The sequence below is a fragment of the Eretmochelys imbricata genome, chromosome 15 (genome assembly GCF_965152235.1).
Source record: "Eretmochelys imbricata isolate rEreImb1 chromosome 15, rEreImb1.hap1, whole genome shotgun sequence".
Classification (NCBI taxonomy): Eukaryota; Metazoa; Chordata; order Testudines; family Cheloniidae; genus Eretmochelys; species Eretmochelys imbricata.
Genome location: NC_135586.1, coordinates 5,062,004 through 5,068,837, shown reverse-complemented (window position 1 = coordinate 5,068,837; position 6,834 = coordinate 5,062,004).

Below are 6,834 nucleotides of genomic sequence, written 5' to 3'. Positions count from 1 at the left end.
AAATGCATTTGACAAATCCCAAATCGTGACTGGCTTGTCTGCGGGGCGTGTGCGCCCAGCAGCAAACCTGGCTGGGTATCGCTCTCTGAGTCCAGTCAGGGTGGTATCCTCTGCAGAGCATTACGCGGCACTAGATCCCCTATGCTCAGCAAGAAAGAAATGAGCATGTAGGACCTACACAAATAAGAAAGCAGCCTTTACCTGCACAGCCAGTACAAAGATGTGGCCACATCCCATGCAGCTGCTTAGCGGCTTTCCTCACTACTGTGCTCTGCAGGGAGGGATGGGCAGGAAAATGGGCTTTGGTGGCTCTGGGGCCCCTCCCCGGGGATGCTGTGGGTCAGCACCATGTTGCCTCAAATGTGCTGCCGGCCCAAGGAGCCTCTGCCTGGGATGTCTGGGGCTTTAATCATAGAATCATAGAATCTCAGGGCTGGAAGGGACCTCAGGAGGTCATCTAGTCCCACTCCCTGCTCAAAGCAGGACCAACCCCCAACTAAATCATCCCAGCCAGGGCTTTGTCAAGCCTGACCTTAAAAATATCTAAGGAAGGAGATATTCCAGTGTTTCACCACCCTCCTAGTGAAAAAGTTTTTCCTAATATCCAATACCTTGTACCACTGAAAATCCTGGGCAAGCCATAAAAGAACCAAAGAATTTCTCCTAGACTCCAGTCCAGGTTTAGAGTCTCTAGGCTGCAGAGGGCCACAAACCCGAATGAGGAGGGTAACGATTGATCGAGGCAGAGGGCCTTCCGAAGTCCCAGAGGTGTTTCCTCAATCTATTAACCGATTAACTGTCACTGTCTGGGAGAGGGCAGGTTTCCTGCAGCCCCAGGCTTTGAGATGCCAGGAAATGTGGAAGCATTATTGGAGGGCACACCCTTCCCTCCACCCAGGTGTGTAGCCCCGCAACACATGGCTCCAGCCACTTCTGGCACACTTGGAAGTGCACCTGTCAGTTCCTTGTCAGAGCCTGATTTAGCGAGAGCGATAACGTCTCCCCCTCCCCCTCTCTCAATTTGCAGCGAACATCTCCTGATGGGAGGGAGGAATTAATAACAGTAATTGCAGCACCTCGCAGTGCGGCGCACTCGTGCTAACCACACGAGCAATGATGGATTGTGGGAAACCGCTTGCAGGAACTGCTCTGGCACAAGGAAGTTGATGCGGAGATGGCCTATTAGCAGCCTCTCTCCATCCATCACTGCGGGTGGGCGCTTCGGGGAACACGGCACCTCTTTCTGCGGGGAGTCTTGGAAAGCCGCTTCGGCAGGCGGGTGTCCCTGGTAGCCTGCCAAGGCAGGGGGCAGCAGAAAGGTGCGCAGGGCAAGGAAGGGGAGCTGAGTGGGACCTATCCATGCTGTGAACCACCAGGCCGGGTGTTCTGCAGGAGCTTGGCTGTCTCCCAGCAGTGACTGGCACTGCCCTCCCGCTTCCCAGGGTGGGCTCTGCCCAGGCACTGGGCTTCTGAGGATTTGCTTCCAAAGAGCCCTGGAGAGTGTGTGTGTGTGTGGGGGGAGGGGCGGTGTTAGGTTCCCCTTCCCGCCCGCAGGCCAGAGGGAAGCTGGAGCTCTTGAGGGGCATTTCTGGGACTTGGGGAGTCTGTGGCCCTGCTATAGTATGGTGCTGCTCAGGCATTGCCTTGATCATTCAGCAACCCACCTGCAGGTGCCCAGGTGTTGCTCAGTTGCTGGGTCCTGGGTATTGACCTAGCTTCCTTCCCCATGCTCCGCCCAGCTGGGGAGCCCTGGCTCTGCGCCCCCTCCACCCCACCTGCCAATTGGTGGGAGCTGTGAATTGGAAGGTCTGTGGAGGATGCCATTTGCTGCAGGTTGATAATTTGTCACTCCCTGATTTCACATCTCGAACACGATCTACACTAAACCCTGTCACGATGGGTGATCTGGGAGCAGCCTGGACTCGCCTCTGTACTGACTCCCCACCCCGTCCCTCTGCCTCCCCATCTCTGCTGGGCCCCTTGCTCCCGTCTGGCCCTGTCACCAAATCCAGTGGCACTGAGGCCAATTCTGGCATAGGGCGGTGTTGTACTTAAAGCCCCAGCTCCTGGAGTCCTGAGGTTCTGGGAAGATCTCCACTTGCATTTCAAAATGCAAAGTACATTTCTGCCCTCCCAGCTGTGGAGAAGAGCTGGAAAATGTGGCCCCTGAAGGCTTAAAACCCAGAACGCAAATAAACAATATTGTCTTCTCTGTGTAAAGGTGTTTTAAAAAAATTTCACACTCATGATTTTTGACGCATTGGGGTTGATGCTGCTGCCATGTCCTTGACTGACTGAAACGCAAGGCCTGGAAATTAGGCAGAAATTATCTGAGCAGCGTCCCCAGCCCCACTTTGGTCCCCATCGTCCAGGGAATGCTGGCCCTGACAGAGCTCCTGTCCTGTATGGAGTGGAGCCGCTCCCCAAAACCTGGCCGCATGGGCTCTGGGTGGGTCACAGCTGACTGCCTGTGTGTGGTGGGAATGTGGCTGTCTGGGCTCTGGTGTCCCTGCTGGAGGAGTGGGGTTGTCTCTGAATGCAGCTTGTGCCTTTTGGATTTAACCCAGGGATCAGCATGGCCGGAGAGAGATATCTGCACCAGCTGCTGAATAAATGACGCCAATCCTGCCCCTTGGTAGCCACCCAGGAGCGACTGGCTTTGCATGGACAGGTTCTTCCAGGGTGAAATGCTTTTCTTCGGCTAGGATTTATTTTTGGCTTTCCCAGTGCTTGGCTAGTCTTATAGTTAATGCGGGGATTCTAGCCCGTCAGCTGGGAGCTCCTGCCATGCTGCTGGGAGGTGGCCATCTCCCAGAGCATTTGCTAGGTCGTGGCCCATGGATTTGTTTGCCATAATCGTCTGGGTGTGTGTAACCCATGTGTGCCTGGAGAGAGGCAGTGCCCTGCTGGTAGAAAGAGATGTCTGTGTCTGCTTTGTGAGGGGGAGGAGGAGAGAGCTCTTTGCACCACACACACCACAAAGATGGGGAATTTGCTCTCTCTTTGGAGACGGATCCAGCCAGATCTGCAGGAGAACAAGCTCTGTAGCGATTCAGGAGCAAATGCTGGGATAAGGACCAGCTAGGTGTCGTGCTGTGTGCGCGCAGCTTGGCCCGGTGCTCACTGCATGAGTGTGAGGCATGGAATGCAGCCAGAGTAGAGGCTCTCTCCTCTCCTAGGCCAATGCCATGTCCCTGGGAGGTGGTGTGTTTCCGATGTAAATGCCCTGGGATGGTGTCTGGGCAGCTCCCCCGCTGCATTCTCGTTGCTCGCGCCACTGGGCATCTCTGTGGGGAACGTTGTTGTTGTTCTGATGAATTTGGATCTCAGGGCTGGTCATAGGTGCAGCCTTGAGGCCACAGATCCAGAAATCTCTGGGAACATTCGGGATGGAGCTGTGCAAATTTCCCCACAGTGCAGCCCCAGTGCGCCTCCCCCCTGAGCATGAGGGAGCACATACCCTGTGGCAAGCAGCCCCAAGGGCCGTGTGGCCATGCACTGGCCTCCACTCCATGCCTGTGGGTGAGAGATGGAGTTTTGAAGCACATGCTGCTGTTTCAACACTAGCAGGTGGTGTGGTCTAGTGGGTAGAGCATGGGGGCTGGATGGCCTGGGTTCCAGGCCCAGCTCTGTCACTGACTTGCTGTCAGGCAGGTCATTTAGAGTCTGACAGGCAGAGGTTCTGAGAGCCTGCAGCTACCACTGAGTGGTGAGTGCTGAGCATCCCTGAAAAGGCAGGCCTGCAACCTCTGTTTCCCTGCTCTCTGTCTGTCAATGAGCTCATGTTACTCACCTGTCCATCTTCTGATTTAATGTGCATCAGGCCTCACCAGAGAGAGTGTGGGGGGCTGCTTACCCTAAACCTGCTATCTCCAGGTAGTAAAGATGAGACCTTACCAGAGACTGAGCATTGCAAAAACAGGAGCTGGAACAAATGGATTAATCAAAGACCCACAGGTCACCAGGCCCAGCTGGTCCAACTGAGCAGGCTGATGGGCCTTGAGAATGAGCAGCTAGAAAAAATATGCCATCTCTCCTTAAAATCAGCTGCTGTGCCAGAGGGCTGGAAGGCAGCGTGTGTTTGCCTGTCCTTTAAATGACAGGAACTAAGAGCAGCCCTGGGAATTAGGGCAGTGAGCTGGCTCTCTGCACTAGAGACACTGGGAAGCAATAATTAAAGACGGGTATACAAATACTGGAATGATCCTGCTGTGATGGGAGTTAATGGTTTCTGTAAAGGAAAACCAGGCATCTCCAGTCTGCAGAATTCTTTGAGTATGTCATCAAAAGCAGGGCCAGAGGAGGAGCGGGTGATGTTTGGACTTTCTGAAGGCTTTTGCCAAGGTCCCCAACAAGGGGTTGTTAAGGTCATAGTTTCTGATCCATGACAAAATGTTACCTCTCACTCTATCTGAGAGACAGAAAGCAGAGAGTAGGAATACCGAATTGTATATTCAATATGGCAGAACGTTAACATCGGGAGGCCTCAAGGATCTGTCCTGGGATTGGGGTTGATAATGGATTGATCGCTGATCTAGAAAGGGGTGTGAACTCTGAGGTGGCAAAACCCTGGTACACAGAACTCTGAGGTGGCAAAAAGCCTTTAGGTTAATCGAGAAGAGAGGAGGACTGTCAGAGGGAACTAAGCAAGGTTGGTAAATGGGCAACATAATGGCAGAGGAATTTCAGAGCTGATTGATGCAAAGCAGTGCGCACTGGATGGATTATTTTCATCTCTTTGTTCATATTGCTGGGTTTTAGATGGACTGTAACTCTGTGCCCTCCAAAGAAACCTCTGCTCATTGTGCACCAGCAGGCAGCATGTTAGTGGATCCAGAAAAGAACCCCGAGAAACCAGAATGCCTTCTTGTTCATTAATGGTACGCCATCCTTTGGGGGTATTTTGTGTACTTTTGGTCACCTGATCTCAAAATAGACACATCGCCCATCTTTGCTAAAATTATTCGAGTGAGGAAGAGAGTTCTCTGTGGAGAGACATCAGAAAACCTGGGACTGTTTGCTGCAGTAAGGCGATGAACAAGAGGGGACAGGAGGGCAGAGAATGCAATAATGAATGGCACAGAGAGGGTAGATCAGCCGCTTCCCCCAGTCAACACGGGGCATTCAGTGAAATCAAAAGGCAACACATTTAAAGCTGATAAAAAGTGATTACTTTAGGCGACACACAGCTAGCTTATGGAACTCATTGCCACAAGGTATCACTGAGGTCAAGAGCTCAGGGAGAATTGGAGGACTGAACACTTATATGACATGAGAACATCAACAGGTACCTTAGGTAGGAATAAAAATACCAAGGCTATAAACCCTGTGGCTTCAGGCATAGACCAGCCTATGGGCGAAGGGGTTAGGAGGGAATATCCTGCAAGGGCAGGTTGTTCCACAACGGGCCCCAGTGGCGTTTCTTGCCCCTTCCCCTGATGCATCCAGCCCTGGCCACTGTGAGAGATGGATACTGGACTAGAAGGTTACCAGTCTGGTCTGGCCTGGCACAGCCTGTGTTGGTCTCTGGCAGGCAGGGATGCTGGGGGGATGAATGGTTAGTATTTGCCCTGTTGTGCTCAGTAACCTTCGCTACCTTGGGGGCAATAGTTTATTCCCCTCCAAACTAGGGGCCACTGTGGAGATTCTGACAGGTGCCGCTGGACAGCGTGTGCTGCACGGGTGCTGCTCTCTCGAGCCATGGTGTAGCTTGTCAGGACGCTACATGGAAACATGCATGTTTAGCGTTGGGATTCGTTAGCGGCTTTGTTTGTGAGAAATGGGACTCGTGGGTGGGCACTGGAGGCCGTTAGCCAGGGTGCACAGTGGCTTTGGAGGAGGCGTCAGCCTAGCACACAGCCAAGTAGTGCCAGGTGGCGGTATGAATCCATGGTGCCTCCATGCAGTGTGGGACAGCATGGTCCCTGGCAAATGGGCACTGCCCACCAGTCTGGGAGCCAAGTGCTGGCCTGGCCCCGTGCTGCCTAGGCTCGCTGGCAGCAGTGGCCGGCGACAGACGTGAGGTGACGTGTGGAGTATGTTTCTCCAGCTGGGGTTGGCTCCGGAGTGATGCTGCCATTAGATAACTGGGGGGAGGGGAGCCATTGCCCGTAGTGGCACATTTCACAGCAGCGAGAGCTGCTCACAGTGCCTGGACTGGATGCAAGAAGCCTCTTTCTTTCCCTTTACAACAGCACCCTTCTTACAGGGCTTGATCCACCATCAGCTGGAGTCAGCGGGAGCCTTTCCTCTGGCTTTAATGGGCTTCGGGCCTGGCCTTTAAAGAGTTAACAGCAATAGTAGATTCGTAGGTATAAGGCCAGAAGGGACCACCATGACCCTCTCGACTGATCCCCTAGCTAGCCCAGCCCAGAAAGTAGCATGGGGGTTGGGTTCCGCCAGCTGCTCTCGTGTGTGCCACTCAGCGCTCAAGAGAGACCGTCCCATAACAAACCAGCATGTTCAGGACAGTGCTAATGACAGACCCTCCCATAACAAGCCAGAGTGCAGCTTGCCTTTATGAACATCCCTAAAAATAGCACACCTGGATGCCCATGTGATGCGCTTTAGTAGGAAAATAGATTCATTTCCCAGCTCCGTGGGGAGCGTTGTATACAGCAGAGAGTAAATAGTGGTGTTTTTTCAAGTGATAACTACTTTGGAGGTGCCCTTTCCAGTCATTTTCTTACACCCCCGTCTCCAGTAGGGCTGCGGAGGGCAGCACCCAGCCCTGATGATCTCTGGAGATGATCTCACCACATTGTATTTGCTTGGCTGCTAATTAAGAGACTGTTCAATCCCTGCTCTGTCCCCTGCAACTTCCTGTAAATGCAG